Source organism: Brachypodium distachyon, chromosome 1 (assembly GCF_000005505.3).
Source record: "Brachypodium distachyon strain Bd21 chromosome 1, Brachypodium_distachyon_v3.0, whole genome shotgun sequence".
NCBI classification, from domain to species: domain Eukaryota; kingdom Viridiplantae; phylum Streptophyta; class Magnoliopsida; order Poales; family Poaceae; genus Brachypodium; species Brachypodium distachyon.
In genome coordinates, this window is record NC_016131.3 from 13,276,169 (window position 1) to 13,296,189 (window position 20,021).

Here is a 20,021-nt window from a genome sequence, read left to right on the forward strand (position 1 = left end):
ACGCGTGTGGAATCCTTTTATAGTGGCCGAGGAGGGAGATCGGGCGTGGATGTCGACGGCCAACATTCGGGGCACCTATTTTGGAAACTGCGATAATGAGAGGAAACTTCAAATTGGTTTCCTGAATGGGTTCCCGGGATGGTGAGGATTGATGGGGTGGTTTCCTTTTGGAGAGAGACGCGCGGAAAGGAAAGAAATTGAAGAAAGAAAATATGGAAAGAAAGGATTTCTTACGTGCAGAGGAGGAGGAAGCACGAGCTGGTGCTAGTGGCTGGCTGGGGCGTTCGGTGGAGATGGGCCGGCCCAGTTGGGTCGGTCCATTCTCTCTTTTTTTTTTCTTTTTTTTTTGCATTTCTTTTTTATTTATATTTGGGAAGTCACGTTATCCCACTCTCAACGACGGAATAAATGTTGGAATAACATTTGCACACGAGGATGTCACGTTATCATCTTCTCGAATATTTGATAGTTTTCTCTCGGAAACAAAATGAACACGACCAAGCAAATATCGGGAAAAACATAAGCGAATCATTAAATATGTTTTCCAACCATATACTTAGAAAGTCATATTATTCCCTTTAACATTTAGATAAATGTTGGAGAACATTTCTGATCCATTTAAATATTCCAACGATGCTCTCAAATGGTCATGGCATCCAAATTGGAATCTTAGTGTGTTAGTAAATCCTTCAGAAAGAAGATAGGATTTACTAGATGCGAATAATAGTTCGGCTAGAATCATAATATGCAAATGGTTCCAAATAGAATACTTTGAACTTATGTAAATGTCCCAACCATGTTGTATAATTTGGATAGTCAAATTAATCCACTCTTTTGTTGATTATTCAAACATGGTGTGGAAAAATTTAAATAAGTCCTAAAAATTTCAAATTCTTCGGAAATTCACAACCAAAATATTTCCGAAGCCAATATTTTCATTAAAATAATTATTTTATTTAACATTCCAGAATTGGAAAATTCTGGGATGTTATAGACATCCTTCACCTTGCGGGGAGCCTCCATCTTCTCAATAGCTTCTATCTTCTGTGGGTTGGCTTGTATCCCCCTGCGAAACCAAGAAACCCAGAACCTGGCCCAAGTCTACACCGAAGGTGCACTTCTCATGGTTCAGCTTGAGTTTGATCCTACGGAGGTTATCAAACGTCTCCCCCAGGTCATCAATCAGCGAGTCCCTGCGCTTCGATTTGATAACGATGTCGTCCATGTAGGCCTCCACGTTTCGGCCTGACTGGGGTCCCAAACACTCGCGCAACGCGCGTTGGAATGTTGAGCCCGCGTTCTTCAACGCGAAAGGCATGCACGTGTAACAGTAGCAACCAACCGAGGTGATGAACGCCGTTTTCTCCTCGTCTTCGACCGCCATCTTAATTTGATTGTAGCTGGAAAAAGCATCTAGAAAGCTCAGCAAGTCACAACTAGCAGTGGAATCAACTATTTGATCAATACGGGGTACAAGGAAAGGATCCTTGGGACATGCACAATTTAGATCAATAAAATCTACACGTATGCGAAGCTTATTCCCCGCCTTGGGCCCTATTGCAGGGTTAGCTAACCAAGTGGGGTACAGAACTTCCCTGATAGCCTCGGCAGCCTTGAGCTTGTCCACCTCTTGCTTGATCAAATCTTTGCGCTCCTGCGCTTGCCGTCGAATCTTCTGCTTGACGGGGCGAGCGTCCGAGCGCACCACGAATCGATGCTCAATCACCTCCCTAGGGACTCCGGGAAGGTCTGACGGCTCCCAAGCGAACACGTCGGCATTCTCTCGGAGGAAAGTGATGAGGGCGCTTTCCTATTCGGTAGTAAGGTTCGCACCGACGGTGACGGTGCGCTCCCTGTTGCCAGCTTGGAGGGGCAGCTTCTTCACCTTGGCAGCCTCCTCTCGGAGCTTCTGGCCCTTGCCGGGGCACGAGCTCGAGCCTGCGCTTCCCCCGGCATGCTCTTGCGGGCCAGCACGGGCCTTCTTCGTTGCCGTGCTGTCGCCCAGCGAGCCTTCGTCTCCGGCAACGTCTTCGTCACCGGCACCGGCTTTGGCCGCGGCTCTGACGACCTCGCCAACGCACCAGGCCGTGTCCTTGAGGTCGTACCTGATGGAGAGGACTCCGTACACGGACGACATCTTCATCACGCCGTAGGCGCAATGCGTAGCTGCCATGAACTTGATCAGCGCCGGCCGACCAAGGATCCCGTTGTAGGGCAACGGGGTGTGCGCCACATCGAACACTATGTGCTCGGTCCTGAACGCTTCCCGGGACCTGAAGTGCTCGGTCCTGAACGCTTCCCGGGACCTGAAGGTCACCGGTAGCGTGATGCGCCCCACGGGGCGCACGAGCCCGGGGTTCACTCCCTGGAACGGCTCAGTGGGCTTCAGCTGCTCCACCGGCAACTGGAGTTTCTCCACCAACCTGGCAGACAGGAGGTTCAACCCTGCTCCGTTGTCCACCAGCACTTTGGTCACCGTCATGTTGCTGATGATCGGTGAGACCACGAAGGGTATGACCCCCGAACCCAGCTGCCGTGCTGGGTGTTCGTGCCGCTGCTTGATTCCCTGCAGGATGCGGCAGTCCTGCGCGTCGTGGGTGGAGTTGGCATGGATGGGGCAGCGGGGCGCGTCGCCCTGCTTGCCGCCAGACCCACCACCGAGCGAGGCCTTCTTGGCAGGCCTCGCAGCAGCAGCCCCCGACTCCACAGCGAGGACTTGCTTCCCGCTGCGCTTGCGGGAACCCTTCTTCTGCGAACCCTCTCCTGGGCTCGTGGCAGCCTTAGCGGCGAGTTTGGGCGCTAAGCGCCCTTCCTCGGCCATGGCGCACTTGTGCGCCAGGGCGTACAGGTTCTGTGTCGTCCGGACCCGATGCGTGCTCAGCGTCTCACGCATCTTGGGGTCGCGGATGTTGATGGCGAAGGTGTTGGGAATATGCCCTAGAGGCAATCATGTATGATGTAATTCCCAATGTATTCATAAATATTATTGAGTTGTCCTTGTTTGAACATCTGATATGTATCATTGAATATGTGATTTGATTGTGGAACTATGTATTCATGTTGTTCATACTAAATTGTCCTTAGTCATTGAGGTTGTGCTGGACACATAACCTAGACTAATGTGAAAGTTGGCTGATGACTCGGTTCCACTTGTCATGGGCATGGTGATGTCATTCCAGCTTACACGGACTCGGCTAAAGAGTTTAGCGAGTCGGACTGACCCATATTGAGATGCAACGAGTAGGTCGTCATTTGCATGTCTCAATCAATGTAATCCTTAGACCTGAGGTTATCGCACAATCCGAGTTGTGGATCACCAACTTAGGTTCTGTCAAACGTTGTTCCGTAACAGGGCAGTTATAAAGGCAGAGTTCGGGTTGACTGAGAATCAAGCTGTGTGATGTGGATAACCAAGATGGGATTTTGCCCCTCCGACTGGAGAGATATTCTCTGGGCCCTCTCGAGTGATATGATTCGGGAAGCATGGCCATGCGCGACTTGGTTAATTGTTAACCGGGTTGATCGACTAAGAGTTAGTCGGATGAATCGTATATCACAGATCGAGAAGAGAGTTGAACTATTAAAGGGATGACGATTAATCGCCTATAGTTCGACAAGGTATATCGTGAGGCAAAAAGGGACTAAGACGTATGTCACATTGGAAGGTACGTCGTCATGACTCGATGGTACTTGGGAGTCGGCACGTTCTGCTAGGAGCCGCTACCGATTGATCGATTGTGAGTCGGACTCCAATCGTGTCCAAGTCGCCATGAGCCTGTGGGGTCACACACTTAAGAGCGGGAGCAAGTATTTGGTCGGGTTGGACCCGAACTGGAATTGGGCTGACAATGCGAGTTGGACTCGCAGGGTGGATGGGCCACAAGGCTTGGAGCCCACTTCCACTCGATATATAAGCAGGGGCGTGGGATGCCTAAAGGGCACGGTTTTTTCCACTCTCATGCGTTGAGAACCCTAGCCCGATTCAGTTCAACCGTCGCACCGGATCTAGCAGTCCGCCGCCGGAGCTCCTCCTCGCACGTGTGGATACCGGCAGAGGTGCTGTACGTTCAGCACTTCGACGATCGCGGGATCGGATCGGCTGGATCGGATCGAGGGACTGCACTGCATCAAGGCGCCGCATCGATAATCCGCAACTGCGCGTCTAGTGGTAATCCTCGTGGCCTTCTACCTCGGCTAGATCTTGGGAGTTCGCGTAGGAAAAGTTTTTTGTTTATCTCTACGCGCCCCTTCAGAAGGTGTTGACGATGGCGGCGCCTCCGCCTTCGAGATAGAGTAGGAGAGACTGGAGAAGCGGTTGACGAAGCTCCGCAACGTCTCTCCCAGCTTCTGCACCACGGTGTGCAGCTCCGCCATGGTTCCCCGGTGCTTGTAGCCACCCTGGAACGCGCTCACAAACAGCTCGCGCAGGTGCGCCCAAGTGGCAATGGACCCGGCAGGCAGGTGGAGCAGCCAGGTTCTCGCTGATCCTTTCAGGACCATCGGGAACCAGTTAGCTCTGACCTTGTCGTCAGCGCCGATGGCGTGCATCCCCAACGTGTAGGTCGGCAGAAAATCCTTGGGATTTACGGTCCCATCATACGTACCGAGCACGGGCGCTCGGAACTTGCGGGGCCATGTCACCCACCGCAGCTCGCGTGTGAACGCGGTGCAGCCGTCCTCAGAGCCCATAGGAGTATCTTCCTGCTCCAGCGGGCGTTGGCGCTCTACCTCACGCTGACGCCGGTGCTCCAGGCACTGACGCAGATCCTCTTGCTTGCGGGCATTCAAAATGCCGCGCGCGTCACCTCGCGCGACGGTGGGTGACAGCGGGGGAGGGTTTTCCCCTTGTCGCGAGGCGCGGGGCACGTCTCCGCGCTCCGGGTTCTGCCCGTGGCCGGAGCCTGCCGGGACGCCCTCGCCCTGCGGCTGTTGGGCGGCGAGCGCGAGGAGCGCGTCCAACTCCTCGCCCCATGTCTCGTGCGCCGGCGTGCCCTGCTGTGGTTCGTATCGCACCATGACGCGCGCGGCGATGATGGCCTCCGCCGGGGTTCGTGCGGGAGGCAGCTGGTTTCCCGAGCAGCTACTCTCTGCCCTATCCCCAGACGCACCTGGGTGCGCGGGGTGCGACCCCGCCGGCGTCACCCACGACGCAGTATGCTCGTGGCGCAGCTGACGCTGCACGCCTTCGCCCCGCGATTCGACTCGCTGGCTGGTGTGGGCGGCACCACATCCGCTCGCATGGCTGGCCCCGGCATGGGGGCCGGAGGCCCCCTTAGCTGGTTATCCGCAGACGGCCGAGGAGGCGGGGGTGGCAGCTGCGATTGCTGCTCTCGTGAGGTTTCAGGATTCTCCTGAACCCGCGATGCGGGCTGCGCGTCATGCGACCGCGTGTGTGCCGCGGGGGCTTCACGCGGGTTGATCTGAGGGTCACCGGCCCGCTTGGGGGCATGGCGGTTGGCTCTGTCGTCGAGGAGGACGAGGCCGACGTTGGTGTAGATGCTGTCGCCGGCGGTCACCGGCGAGCTCTCCTCACGCGCCCCCTACCTGGCGCGCCAGATGTCGTCGCACGGGGCTCCGACATCGGGGATGCGCGGGCACCCCCTTTTTAGGTTCGGCAGTGGGCTACGGGAATCGCTCTGGAGATCGCCTGCGGGACCAATGCGTGGCATAGGAATGCACCATCAACGCAACCAAGGGCACATGCACACGCTTTTTACCCAGGTTCGGGACACCTTGCGGTGTAAAACCCTACGTCCTGCTTGTCTGAGCTTGTATTACTGTAAAATCGGTTGTTTACAGGTTGCCGGGAGAAGCCCCCGGGTGGTCTCTTTTTGGCCAAGTGCTCCTTTCTACTTCATTCTATTGCCCGTGTTGCACTACGAGTTGGCTCTGTAAACGAACCAACGAGCTAATGAAGAAAAATCCCACCAAAGACTGAACCCCTTGACCGTTGGCGGGGGTCCTCCTTTTATAGCCAAGGGGATACCACAGGTGCCACGGTGCATGGTTTACAAGTGGCGAGCAAGGAGCTTGGGCAGCTCCTCCTCGGTGCGCTGGCATGCATGCATGAGCGCCAACACCACTGCTAGGGGTCTAAGGCCTAGCAAATAGGACTGAACAGCCACTGTTCGCCTGACTAGACGGGTAACGCTCCTCCTGTCGGTTCATTAAATGCACCGTGCGCCTCACTCCTTGCCCTGGCGAAACTGCACACTGGGCGTCTGTCGTCCGCCCACATGGCGTCACTGCTCTGCTCGTTCGGCCCCGCCCTTTCGGCAGGAACCTGCGCCCGGGAACCCCTCCTCCCGGTAAGTGACTTCCTGGGAGGTGCCCAGGCGGGAATATTCCCCGAAGCCTCGCTAGCCCTTCCGGGCTGGTAGCTTGCCGGGCAGCCTGTACGTTGCCGCCCGGGGTGAGACCCTCCCGGGAACTCAGCGATGCGACCCACGCGTCGCACAGCGGTGGTACCCCGGGTGCCACTGGTGCGACACAGGCGCGAGGTCAGAGAGCTGGAGACGGCGGCTACGATGGCAGCCGGAGCCTTGGCGCGCCGGGAGAAAGAGCTGCAAGACCAAGCTCTGTCCCGAGAGGGCAAGCTTGCGGGGGAGCTCAAGGCTGCCCAGGATGCGGGCTCGTCCCTTCAGGGCGAGCTCGACATGGCGCGGCAAGAACTTCGCCTTATCGATGAGGACAACACGAAGAAGGCGTCCGAGATCGGAATGCTGAAGTTCGAATGCAGCGAGCACAAGCTACAGGCCCAGGAGGCTCGTGGTGCATGCACCGAGCTGCGGGCCTGCAGGGCGGAGGAGGTAGCCATACTGAAGAAGTTGGGGGACTCGGCGGTGGAGGCGCTGCAGGGGTTCGACATCCCGGTGACTTCCTTCGACGGGGCGAACATCGGCAGCTTCACCTCCTTCTTCGCAGATTTCGTTGGCCGGCTACACGGCCTGGAGAACTGCGTTACGACTTTCAGGGATCGGCAGGTCGGCTTCGCAGCTGAGGAAGTCGCTGGGCAAATCCTTACCCAGGTCCACTCCGCCCACCCCGACTTCTCGTTCGAGTCGGTCTTCAACGCCTGGTCAGACAAAGAAGAGGCCAAGACCCACTAGGAAGTGGTACAAGGCATCGTGGACGAGATGGTGGCATGGATGCAGAACAAGGCTGATGAAGCTGAAGCTGAAGCTGCTGACGAAGAAGCCGCCGGATGAGGCCCCGACATCGAGGAGGCACCTGGCGCCGAGACTGCTGCTCCGGGAGCACCTCATGCATAGTTATCCCGCTTGTTCCTTTTTATTTACCTTCCTGCAAGTGGCGCAAGGCGCCTTACAACTTACTTTGTGTTAGCCCCAATCATTTTAAATGTTCATCCCACGAACTTGTTCATTACACTTATGTTTCCTCCAATGTGAATTTACTTATTCTTTGCCTATAATTGGCTTGCCGGGGAGGGGCTCTGTCCTTCATGTGTTATACCTTGTGTACCCGGGGACTCGCCAACCGCGTGTCTAGCCAGACCAGGGACCCAGGACGGACCCACAGTGCCGACCTGGGGCCAGACGGTAGTGGCCGGTCACTCCACCTGCAGGTTAACTACCCCAGCACGCACCCCTCCGGGACGGACCCGCGAGTCACGTGTGGGGAGCGTCCTCCCCCCACAAGTGTCCTTCTTACACTCCGGCCACACGGGAATTGAGCTCACCCCGGTTGACCAATGCTATCAAAGGAAGAACTAAGGACTCGAGGTGAGGTACTTAGCTTTTTGTGTTCTCAGTGTTTTTGTGCACTTATTTGAGAGTCGCGGCAAGGTGAAGCGATCCTCCCCCTTACTAGGGTTCGATCTCTGTGCTTACCGTGCTAGTCCCTGGATCGACTCACTAGTACACACAGTTTCATGATGAAATATACAGAAACAAAGGTCAAAAGTACTTTATTACATCGCATCATCCAGAATTTAAATAGTACTACAACCTCGCATGACCTCTTGGGCCAGCATAAAACAAATACTGTTTCAACATCATAAAACAATGTTTCAAAATACTGCAGCGGAAAAGGGTAGAACATAAGAGCCACACTACTTCAAGGTGAGAGCATGTTGGAATGTAAGCACATGACCCACAACATAACGACGAACCTCACTCATCGTCGGATCCACCTGCATTGTTAATTGCAGCCACCACGTGGTCAATACATTTGAATGTATTGGCAAGTTCACCAGAGTTATAAAGGGACCTACCAATTACATGCATGATTTGGCTATGTGGGGTTTAGTTGTTTGCATAAAAGCATCATAGTTCAATCATATCATTTTTAAACAAATAGTTTTAAATTCTATTGGACACGGGGTAGAAACACCCATGCTCCTATTAACCTAGGCACATTGAGTAGAAACATCAATGCTCCTACCCAGTTCAATCCATTCATTTTATTAGGAAATTAGAATGAGTGAGACCTTCCTTACAGCCCCAATATCTAGTTGCTCATAATTGTCCGTAACCGGGGACACGGCTAAGTACTTAGTTTGACACTCTCGAGAGGTGGTACACTTTACCCACAAAAAATTGACGTGTTAATCCCTTGCTGTCCTCAGGGTAGAGTAGCAACGGCATCGACAACAGGAATTTTCAGAACATAATCCCCCAGACCACCTGAGGGACGCGCCCCCACCTACACTGCTACATACCGATGTCACCTCGGATCCGGGTTCATATTTCTTACATCCATCCTGTCAGAGCCCATAATACCATGTGGTTGTACTGGAAGCTACTAAACAGAAAACTAGTCCAGTCTCTGGTTACCCCGGGTGGCATCCCACATTGCGACGTAGCCGCTCCCCGAATCGCATGGGGAGACGACCATGGACGCTCCCGAATCGCACGGAGAGACGACTCAGCGGGCCCCATAGAAATGGACCTAACGTCATGACATCCAAAAACTCAAAGCAGCCCACCCTGGATGGTTTCATTGAATTACTTGTTTTGCCATACACTAGGAAAATCATATTGTAATTCAATAGTATCACATTGTAATAACACCACCCTCGTATATTCTCATAGCATAGCATTTTACTACTACGATGGCAATTGGTGGTAAAGTCATGACAAAGGGTATCCTATACTACTAGGACAGGTCATAGCTAGCATAGATACAGTAATAATCCTAACAGTGCAACTAATAAAATCTAGTGCATAATAAAATAATGGGATGATGGTCAAAGTGAACTTGCCTTGATAGTAGTTGGTATTCAAACACTCTTCGCAATCACACAGGTCGCTCTCCGAGAAAACTAATCAAATACAAACATTGCATACATAAACACACAATACAAACAAAAGACTATGTATGCCATGATGCAATGCAAAACATGTGACATGAGTGGGTTGATTTTATTCGGGTGATCTACTGGTCCAAAGTATTGATAATTAAGCACATGTAATTAGGGTTTTAAACAAATGGCAAAGGCTAGGGTTTAAACCCTAGAATAAGGTTTTATTGGCATCAGCCAAATAAATTAATTTAAAATATTTATTTCTCAATCCCATTGGACAGAGGACATTAAAATAAAATTTTGGACACTAGATTCATTCAAAAAGGTCTTCTAAATAATTAGTTATGAATTAAATAGTATAAAACCTTATTCTGTAATTTGAACGTGATTCAAATATTCCAATTTGAATTTGGACAGCGCCAAAAGATTCTACATTCCCTAAGGATTCCAAAAAGGTGTGGATCAATACATTTGGCCAAACAGATTAAAAGATATGATCATTTGAAGTTAAAGGGGCTTTTCTGCAAAAGTGCCTTTTCATTATTCCGGGGAATTAAAATTACATTTTCATTTTTATTTTACTGTGCCACGTGTCACGTTCTAATAGGCGCGTACCGGTTCGATTAAGTGACTAAAATGAGATCTAATCTGAGCCGTTGAAGATCGATGGACGGTCGGGATTGAATATGGGAGCTCACCGGCTCTAGGGTTTCGGCGAGGAGCTCCGGCGAGCGGCGGGGAGCGGCGGCGGGCGATTCCGGTGATGGGGCGGCTTGGGGAGGTCACGGGCATGCACGTCTCGTCGGGGCGGAGGCGCGGGCGGCGGCGGCGGGGCTCGGGCGCGACGGGGCCGGCGCCTAGGACGAAGGCGAGCGCGGCGGCGCGGCACGGGCTCCGGCGAAGCTTCGAGCAGCGGCGGGGGCGGCGCGCATCAGGAGATGCGCGAGAGCGAGAGGGAAACGAAGCATCAGACGGCGACGAGGATGGCTCACCGACGTGACGACGAGGGGCGAGAAACGGTGGCGGGTGGTGGCGTTCTCCGGCGAGCAATCGCGGCGGCGTAGGCGCGTGCGAGCGGGGGCGAGAAAGGGGAAAGAGAAGAGGAGGGGGAGAGCTTTATAGGGACGCGGGCTCGGAGCTTCGGGAAGGTCGGAGCAGACGAGGTGGCGGAGATTGCACGCGGCGGCATACATGGCAGGCGGCGCGGGGATCGCGGGAGCTTTCCCCGCGAGGACGAAGCCCCTGACAGGTGAGCCCCACCTGTCAGCGGGTGCGGGCGCGGGGCTGGCTTAGAGGCGAGCGCGCGCGAGAAGTTGGGCCGGTTCGGCCCAATTCGGCCGGGCCGGTCCGTTTACTCTTTTTTTTTCTTTTAGCCTTTTCTTTTTCTCCTTTTCTCATTTCTTTGATATCTTTTGATTTTGAACTCCAAATTGGTCCAAATAAATTCCAGAAAATTTGTAAAATCATGTTCTACCATGATTCAACTTTTGGGAGTAGTTTCCCCTCAAAATAAAATACATAAAAATACATTTGTCCTATAAAGGCCTTAGTGCTATATATCTATTTAAATAAAATACCTTTTCAACTCCAAATAATTATCCAAAAATTATGGGATAGCTTATACATGCATTAAACACCTTTTATAAATAAACCTTATTGGTTTGAAAATCCAAAGCTCAAATGGGTGTAAACCCTAGGGTTTAATTTGAAATAAAATCTTTTAAAACCTTTTGAGATTCAAATTTGAATTCAAATATGCAAATGTGGCATGATGCTCATGGATGCAATGCACATGAGAGAATTTGAAATTTTGGGATGTTACCCAAGGACATTGCGGCAATGCATCCTATAGCAGTATGCGCCGTGGGATGCACCACCACCGTGCCTTCGCTACGCCTCTCACCTTTGGTGTTTCCATCTCTGGTATTTTCTTCTTAGTGATGTGGCAGGGCCGCGATGGTGGGAACACCCTCGGCAACAAGCGCAGAGGGATGCACCACCATCGTCTCTCTGCGACATCACTTGCCTTCTTGCCTGTTATTGGTATCGCGCTTGCCCCAGTCTTTAAATAGCCGAAGCGCTGCCCTTGCCGCCACGCACGCGGAACCGCCAGCGGACGCGTGGAAGCACTAGCCCTGTCTCATTTTCCTGCATCAAGCCTCGAAGTAATTGCCATATATGTACAACTTACTCGCAAGACGACGACACCCGTGACCGCCTCACGAGCATCACAGTGTGCCTTCGTCCCCATATTTACCATGAATGTCAGATTCTCGCAGTGCCCAAGGTGCATAGCAATGTTATTATGAAATGCACGAAAAACAGCACAAACTGGATAACCTCCTGCCTCCCAGCCCCCGAGCACAGAAGAGTCGACTTCAGACTAGGGTGTGAGCATCTTCATACTTCCATGGTGCCTTGCTGGCATGTAGCACGTTGCGGACGGGTCTGGCAACTGCTAGGCCTTGTTCCGGGGCATCCCGGTAACGAGCTTGGTTTTCAGGGTTCCGGCAGCCCCCTGCTCATAGCCAAGCATGAAGAGACAATTATGTGCACCTTGAGCAGGAGACAGAGACTAACATTAACAGGAAACACAATACTCATTGAAACAACACCTATCTTTATTCATCTTTGTGCTAGCAGATTACAATCGGGCCTTGCCCGGCTACACTAACTTAAAGAGGCACGCTGCCGCAACGTCACCAATTGGTAAGGCGCCACCGTTTTACATGTAGAACTTACGCATGTGCTCAATATTCCAACTATTGGGCACCGGCAAGCCTTCTTCGGTTTCCAGCTGTCATCGCTCGGTGCTCCGACACCGGGGGCGTGCGGCCACGTCCCCCTTTTAGGTTCGGTAGGGGCGTCTGGGGCAGAGACCCGGTGATCGCCGGCACGGCCGATGACGCCCTACGGGGCCGGCAAGACGAAGTGCTAGGGGTGCGCGCTAATCCAAGAACAGACGCACGCACGTTTTTTACCCAGGTTCGGGCCACCCGGAGGTGTAAAACCCTACGTCCTGCCTGTCTGAGCTGATATTGATTACGGATCAAATGTTTTACAAGTTGCCGGGCGAGCTCCCGGGCTTTCTCTCAGTGGCTAGGTACTCCTCACCGCCCTCTGTTGGCTGCCCACTGGAGCCACTAAGCGTCCGTCGAGCCAGCTTTGTCCAAACCAGCTAACTGACTAACTAGTCAACAGAGAACCTAGGACCCCTTGACCGTCGGCATGGGTCCTCCTTTTATACATAAGGGGATGCCACATGTGCCACGGTGCATGAGCTACAAGCGTCCAGCGGGGAGGCATGCAACTCCCCCCGGTGAGCTGGTGGCGTGCATGGGTGCCACCTCCGCTGCTAGGGGCCTAAGACCCTAGGGTAGGATTAGACAACCACTGTTCCTTGGATCGGAAGGGTAACTACCCGTCGGTCCGCTCGTTTACTGAGCCGCGCGCCTTGCTCCTTGCCTTGGTGGGACCGCGCGTCCTGCGCCCGCCACGTGCCCGCGTGGCGCTGTCAACTGGGCCCCACCCCTGAGGCGGGGGCACGTGCCCGGGAACCCCCAGTCCCAGCAAGTAGACCCCAGAAAGCACGCGGGCCCAACGCACCCGGGAAGCAGCTTCCCGGGAGGTGCCCAGGCGGGAATATTCCCTGAAGCCCCGCTAGCCCCTTTCGGGCTGGTAGCTTGCCGGGGAGCTCATAGGCGCTCCCCGGGATGAGACCTTCCCGGGAACCGGGAAAAGGGCCCGCGCGTCGCGCAGCAGTGGTACCCCGGGAGCCACTGGTGCGACAGTCGCCCCCGGGCGTGGGCCGGCACCACATGTTCCCGGAAGGGTCTTCCCTTGGTCGGTTGCCGGGCTACGCCCTTAACCGACGCGTGGGCCCCGATCAGCCGCGGGCCCGCATCCCTTCGCTACCCCATGTAAGGCGCCGTTACAAGCGGAGCATTGGACGCGTGATCTCCGCCCTAACTCCCCCCCTAAATAGGGTAGTTAAGGCCACTCCGCGCATTATTTCCGATGATCAGGAGTTATCCCCGCGCACCCGTAGGGTACGGAACCGGTCGTTACCAACCGGCCGGGCGTCATAAAGCCTCTACTGTTGCCAAAAGGGGAAAAACACTTTGCCCTTTCGCCTCCATCCACTTTCGCATCTCGTATCCCACCACCGGGAAGGGGAAGGAGGTCCAAACCTCGAAGAAGGCTGCGACAAGCAAGACCGAGGCGGCAATCAAAGTGGCTGCCGCCAAGGACCAGAAGCGGCGGGAGATGCGCGCCACAGTCGCCTTCTTCCGCCCCGGCTACAACGGCGAAGCGCCGGGGAAGCTCCGGCACGCCGTCACCTCCAATTTCAATCAGCACGGGGAGACGCAAATCTTCCCGGCGGGCGTCGAGCACCAGGACAACGATTTCCGGGTGTTCGCGCGCTTCCTCCTCTGCGGCATGGTGCCGCCCTTCTCTCTGTTCCTCCACGCACTGATGGAGTCTTATCAGTTGCGGGTGGCGTAGCTCCACCCCACCTCGTTGTTCCTCCTCGCCACCTTCCAGTTCTTCTGCGAGGCGTTCGTGGGGGTGATGCCGTCGGTGGGGCTCTTCCGCCACTACTTCTACCCACGGATCGACAACGCGAAGGCGATGTCGTCAGGGGTGGTCTTCCGCGCCCGCGACCAGATGAAGTCCGAGTTTCATCGTCCGGTCGGGGAAGAAGATTGAAAAAGAGTGGCGGGGCGACTCGTGGTGGGTCCGGGTGGAGGACCCCCAGGAGTTCATCCAGTCACCGACAGAGTTGCCGGTACCCCAGAACGGCTGGCAGGACAGGTACCCCCGCGACGCCGACCTCCTCCCCATCGTGGAGAAGATCAAGGCGCTGCGGCTAGCGGGGCTCACCGATGTCGACGTGGCGCGCACCTTCGTCCATCGGCGCATAGCCCCGCTGCAGCTACGCTCCCGGCCCGCGTGGATGTACACGGGTTCCGGGGACAGGACACGCCTCCAGGCGGACGGCATGGATTTGGAGTCCCTCAGGACATGGGTGAGGGGGATCTCCGGCGAGATCTTCCAATCAACGGAGTTCCCGCCGGGGTTTCCGCTCTCCACGCCAGCGTCAGGGCGCTCAGCGACATCGTCGGCGCCTTCCCGCCCTGCAACGAGTGGGGGCTGATGGACGACACGCCCACCCGGGTCCCGGACGCTCCCCCGCAAGCATCCCGCGGGAAGCAGGTGCTCGAGCGCGGGAAGCAGGTGCTCGAGGAGAGCGAGGGCGGGTCCGACCCAGCTGGCCCTCCCTCGGGTCACTGGATGACGAGGCAGGCCAGGTGGCCCCGTCCCCGGAAGTCGTCGCCGTGGAGGACGATGACGAAGAAAGCAGCGACAGCGCGCCCTGGATCGTGAGAAGATCGAGGGCGTTCGCAGCGGCTGCAGCCATCTCCTCAACGGCGACGTCCGCCCCGGAAGCGGCCACCAACCTGACGGCGGCGGCCGTTTCTTGGGCGCCCATCGATACCTTGACGGCATCCGCGGCAACAGGGGCTGCGGGTGCCTCGGCGGCTGCCCCTGCCTTGGCGGCGGCCGCCCACACCGCGGCGGGAACCGGTCCTGGGGTGCCCGCTGGTACGCCGGCAGCGCCAGCGCCTGCGGGGGTCACCGGCGCCCCGGCAACGGCCTTCGCCCCGGTAGCGGGGGCCTCCGTGAGTTTGGCTCCCGGCGCCGCGGCGGCATCGCCGTCAACACCCGGAGCTCTCCGGGTTACGACAACTCCGTGGGCGCCCACGGCGCCGCCCGCTCGTGGGGTCTTCCAGGGCTTCGCGCTCCGGCGCAACCCCCCGAAGTCCTCATCGCCGGCGGGCGCCAGCAAGAGGACACGCACCGACGCTGGCGCCGCCACCGACCCCGCTGCCGCAGGGGTCCGCAGCGGCGCGGGCGTGTCCCTCGGCGACTCAGCCCCAACGGAGACAGGGCCGGCCCCGAGTATGTCCTTGTTGATTCTCTGCAACTGCAATTTCTGTTAGCTAGGCTCATGAACATACCTTCTCTTTCTGCAGTGAGCGGCAGCTCGCCCGCGGCAAGCCTCTTGGACGCTCCCGCAGGCGCAGGCGAGGTAGGGAGGCTGCCCCGGCAAGCCCGACGGCCGCAGGCATAGGTGCGCCCCTGCCAGGAACGGGCGCACCCGTGGTCGACCCCGACTCGGTCGTCGAGGCCGCGGGGGCGGAGGTGGAGGCGGAACCGGCTCTCACGTCCGACCCCGTTGCGACATACACAGCGGCAGCAGAGGATACCGCCGCCGCCGGGACGGCTCCTGGCGACGCGCCCGAAGCCGCGGACATGGTCGGCACGGGCTCACCTGTCGTCCAACAGGAGGCAACCCCCGCCGGAGGCAGGGAGCCTTCTCATATCCCGGGGTCCCTGAGCGCAGGCGCGGGGGAAGTTGCCGGGGAAGGACGGCAAAACTCCCGGGAGCAAGTTGGTGACCCCGCACCTAGCCCAACTTCGGCAGCAGGGGCTTCATCATCCTCGGAGGCTCTCCCCGGGACCGACCTCGGCACCCTCGTCGGGGTCGCTTGGAACCCCCTTACCTAGGATCCGTGCGTCTTTGAGCGGGGGCACCGGTTCCTGGACGCCGTCCGGGACCAGCAATTTGCCTTCGTCACCTCCTACAACGAGGTGAGGGAGCGCCACACCACCGCCAAGAATCAACTCGGCGAGGTGCGGGAGGCCGTGGAGAGAGAGCGGCGCGAACTCTCCCGGCTGCGCGAGGAGGCGCGCCTCGCCGAAAAGGAGGCGTGGCTGGCCCGGCAAGCCCTGGAGGCCGCTCGGGAGCCGGTAGTCCCGGAGACCGAGCTCCGTCGGCAACTGGAGGTCCAGCGTGTGGAGCTCCAAGGAAGGCTCGACACGATGGCGGCAACTCTCAAAACGGCCCGGAAGGAGCATGCCGAGGTGCTCGCGACGGCCCAGACGCGGCTAGACGAGAAGAGCGAGCTGATCGCCAATTACCGAATCAAAATCCAAGGCCTCCGCGTCCTGCTGGAGGTGCAGGTCAAGGCTGCCGAGGATGCGGCGAGAGCGGCGGTTCGGCACGAAGCCGAGCTCAACTCCGCCAAAGACAGAGCGGCCGGGCTTGAGGACGAGTTGGCCGTCGTTCGGGAAGAGCTCGCCAAGGCCGGCGTGGACAACGCAACCAAGGCCACAGAGCTTGCGAGGCGGGAGGGCCGCGTCAGTAAGGCCATGAAGGCCGCGCAAGATGCACGACTCCATCACGGCACGCTGATCGGGCAGCGGCAGCTCGAGACGGAGAAGCTGACGAAGATCGCCCGGTCGCTGCGCGACCTGCTGCCCAAGTTCGAGCTGCAGGCAGCGGAGGTGGACGGCACGGACGGCACGACGCCAGGGACGCCAGGTATGGCGCCAACGAAGTCGCCAACTGCGCTCGGGAGGTTGCCGGGACAATCCTCCCGCGGATTCATCTCCGGGACCCGGAGTTCCCCTTCGAGTCCCTGCTGGACGCTTGGTCCGACAGCGAGGACGAGCCCACGCACACCCAAGCAGTGCACGAGTTCGTCGACGAGGTCATCGAGCGGATGCAGATGAAGCCGGAGCCTGATCTCCCCGCCGACCCCCTGGCCGAAGTCGGCGACAACTAGTTGCCGCAGCCCCCAGCCGTGCGCGTTGCTTCCACTGTACTTTCTTTTGTTTGCTTCCCCTGCAAGTATGGCGCTTAGCGCCGTTTGAACAATCATGTTCCGATTAGTCCATGTAATCATTCAACACTCAGTTACTCAAGCTCTTAAAACTGCTTAATTTTTGTCCCTTATCCCCGAGGCTGCCTCGCGGGGTGGTTCCCTTAGCCTTTGCGTGTTACGCCTTGTGTTGCCGGGGACTCGCACGCCCCACCCTTGACCAGACTAGGGACCCGGGACGGACCCGTGGTGCCGACCTAGGGCCAAGCGGTTGGCGGCGAGCCACTCCGCTTGTGGGGTAACTACTCCAAGCCGTGTCCTCCCGGGACGGACCCGGGAGCCACACGGGGAGCGCACTCCCCCCGGAAGCATCCTCCTCACACCCCGGCCACGCGCAGGTTCTGGGACCACACTCGGCAAAGCAGTGTTAATTCTTAGTTGAGTAAACTTTTCGACAAGTTCGTTGTTCCTGATGCTGTCTAGCGGGGTGGCCCCTTTTAGCCTTTGCGTATTTTGCCTTGTGTTGTGGGGGACTCGCGCGCGCCTCACCCTTGACCAGACCAGGGACCCGGGACGGACCCATGGTGCCTACCTGGGGCCAAGCGGTAGCAGGGAGCCACTCCACTTGCGGGGTAACTACTCCAAGCCGTGCCCCTCCGGGACGGACCCGCGAAGCCACACGGGGAGCGCACTCCCCCCGCAAGCATCCCTTTGAACACTCCGGCTATGCGCGGGATCTAGGGCCGCATCCAGGGAGACAGTGCTCAGTTTCGTTCAGCTCTTAGTAAATTCAGTGTTCATGTTCAGACACTTAGCTTTTCCGTTCGGCCCAATGCTTCGTGACGCTCGGCGGTAGAGTGCAGCTGGGGCACCGCCTTGGTAGGGACCCTCCCAGGGTACCTGTTCAAGGGAAACAATTTCTGAGGGATGCGGCAGGAGCGCAGGGGCAAGATCGCCGCCAGCGGCAACCGCCGACGACGATGCTACCACCACGCCCATGCGGCAACCCTCGCCTTTACGGACAGACCCTGGCCTTCAGGGAGGAACCCTGGCTTAGGAGGACTCCGCCCCGGGAGAGGCCGCAAGACGGCTATAACGTCCTCGCCGCCAGCTGCGCCCCACCCTGAACGGTGGGCACGGGTGGCGAGGAAGTTATAGCCTCCCAGCGACAGCCCCCGCAACTGGGGGAACCTGGTTTTTTCTGGGGAACTCGTCCCAAGGGGTGTGACAGCCCTTGTTGCCCGGGAGCAAAACTGCTCGAGGGCTACGGCAGGGACGCGGTGATGGGCCGGAACGGGCGACGAGCGCCGGCACCAGTGCCATCACAACGTCCTCGCAACGACCCGCGCCCGAAAAGGCTCTCTCAAAGGGAATGCGGCCGGGTCTCTATGATAGTGCATCCGTCAGCACAAGGCACGGAGGGCATGCACTACCATAAAGTCTCCGCGGCAGCCCCTGCCCCTTGCGGAGGTGTCCTATGGAGGGGGGCGACAAGGGCACTGTGGCAATGCACCCCATCAGCGCCGGACGCTGATGGGATGCACCACCACAGTGCCTCTGCGGCGACCCTCGCCCAGGAGCCGCCCCCTTGAGGAAGCGCGGCAGGGGCACAACGGCAGTGCACCCGTCGGCGCAGGACACCGATGGCATGCACTACCATCGTGCCTCTGTGGCATCCCTCGGGGCGGGCTCGATGGGGTGATGCAGCAGGGGCGCGATGGCAGCGCACCCGCCCGCGCTAGCCGCCGGCGGGAAGCCCCACCTCCGCGCCTCCGTGGCACCACCCGCCTTAACGGCCCCGAACCCAGCTTCGCTCTGAGCCGTTCCATGGTTGGGGCGCACCTTTTATAGGCGCGGGAGGGGGGTTTGCCACCGCGCGTGACGGACCCGCTGTAACAGCCCAAGAGCAACTTTTACATTTAAGCCCCTGTGTGGACCTGTTTGTAATTTATTTTTGTTGCATAACATGTTACATTTGCATCCATGCCATGCCATGTCTACTTATTTGTGTCACATGAGTTTTAAACTTGCATCTCAAATTGTGGTTTGAATGCTTGTCGTGTAATTTGGCTAGAAGATTCAAATATGAATCACCCTCCTTTGAGTTTGAATTCTTTTCCCTCTATTTTTTCAAATGAGACTCAAATGGGTATGTTTCAACCTTTAACTCATTTGAATATTTTTACAAATACTACTAACATATTTGATCTCTCCTACTTCTCAGCTATTCAAAAAGGTGTTTGAAATTTGAATCCAAAAACTATTCGCAAAAACAGATAAAGGAAAGGGAGAAGAAAACCTTACCTGCTCACTTGGCCCGAGTCGGCCCAGCCGCCTCGGCCCGCCTTCCCCCCGCGCGCGTCGCAAGGCCCCGCTCGGCCCCACCGCCAGCGCACCGCCCAGCTTCCCGTTTTCCCGCGACGAAAGCGTAAACTCCAAAAGTGCGCGTTCTCTCACAAGCCTTCTTCTTCCTCTGCTTTTTCTCCGTCCCGACCGGTGAGCCCCCCGGCCACGTCCTCTTCAACAGCGACAGCCGCGCCTCCCCCCTCGCCTACATAAGCCGCGCCGCACCTCCTGCTACCCGCACCGTCTCTAGGAAACCCTAGTTAGGGTTTTCCCCCTTCCCTTCTGCACAGCGCCGTCGCCTGCTCCTTCGGCCGTCGACGCCACCGCGTCGCGCCGCCGTCTCCGGCCAAACGGTGACGCCCCGACCGCGTCACAAGCTGAGCCTCGTCGTCATCTACGCGCCCGTGCAAGAAATTGGACGGAGAGCCCCTACATCGACGCCTAGGACATCTTCCCCAATTCCGGCCGCCGCTCGTCTCCGGCCAAATTCCGGCGAAGCCATCGCCTCTTCCCTCGTCAGCTTCCTCCTGAAGATCCGGGGTGAGATTCTCTTCCTCTTGCCTCTTTCCGCGCCGATTTTCATGCACCGTGGCGTCGTAGCGCCGCCCGCATGCTCCGGCTTGTCGCCGGCAAACCTCTGCTCGTCGTCGCACCGTCGTTTAGCAAAGGACCATGTGATGGCCTTCGTGCCACCTAGGCTAGTTGTTTCCGCGCGCTTCCGTTTTTCCGAGTTAGAGTGT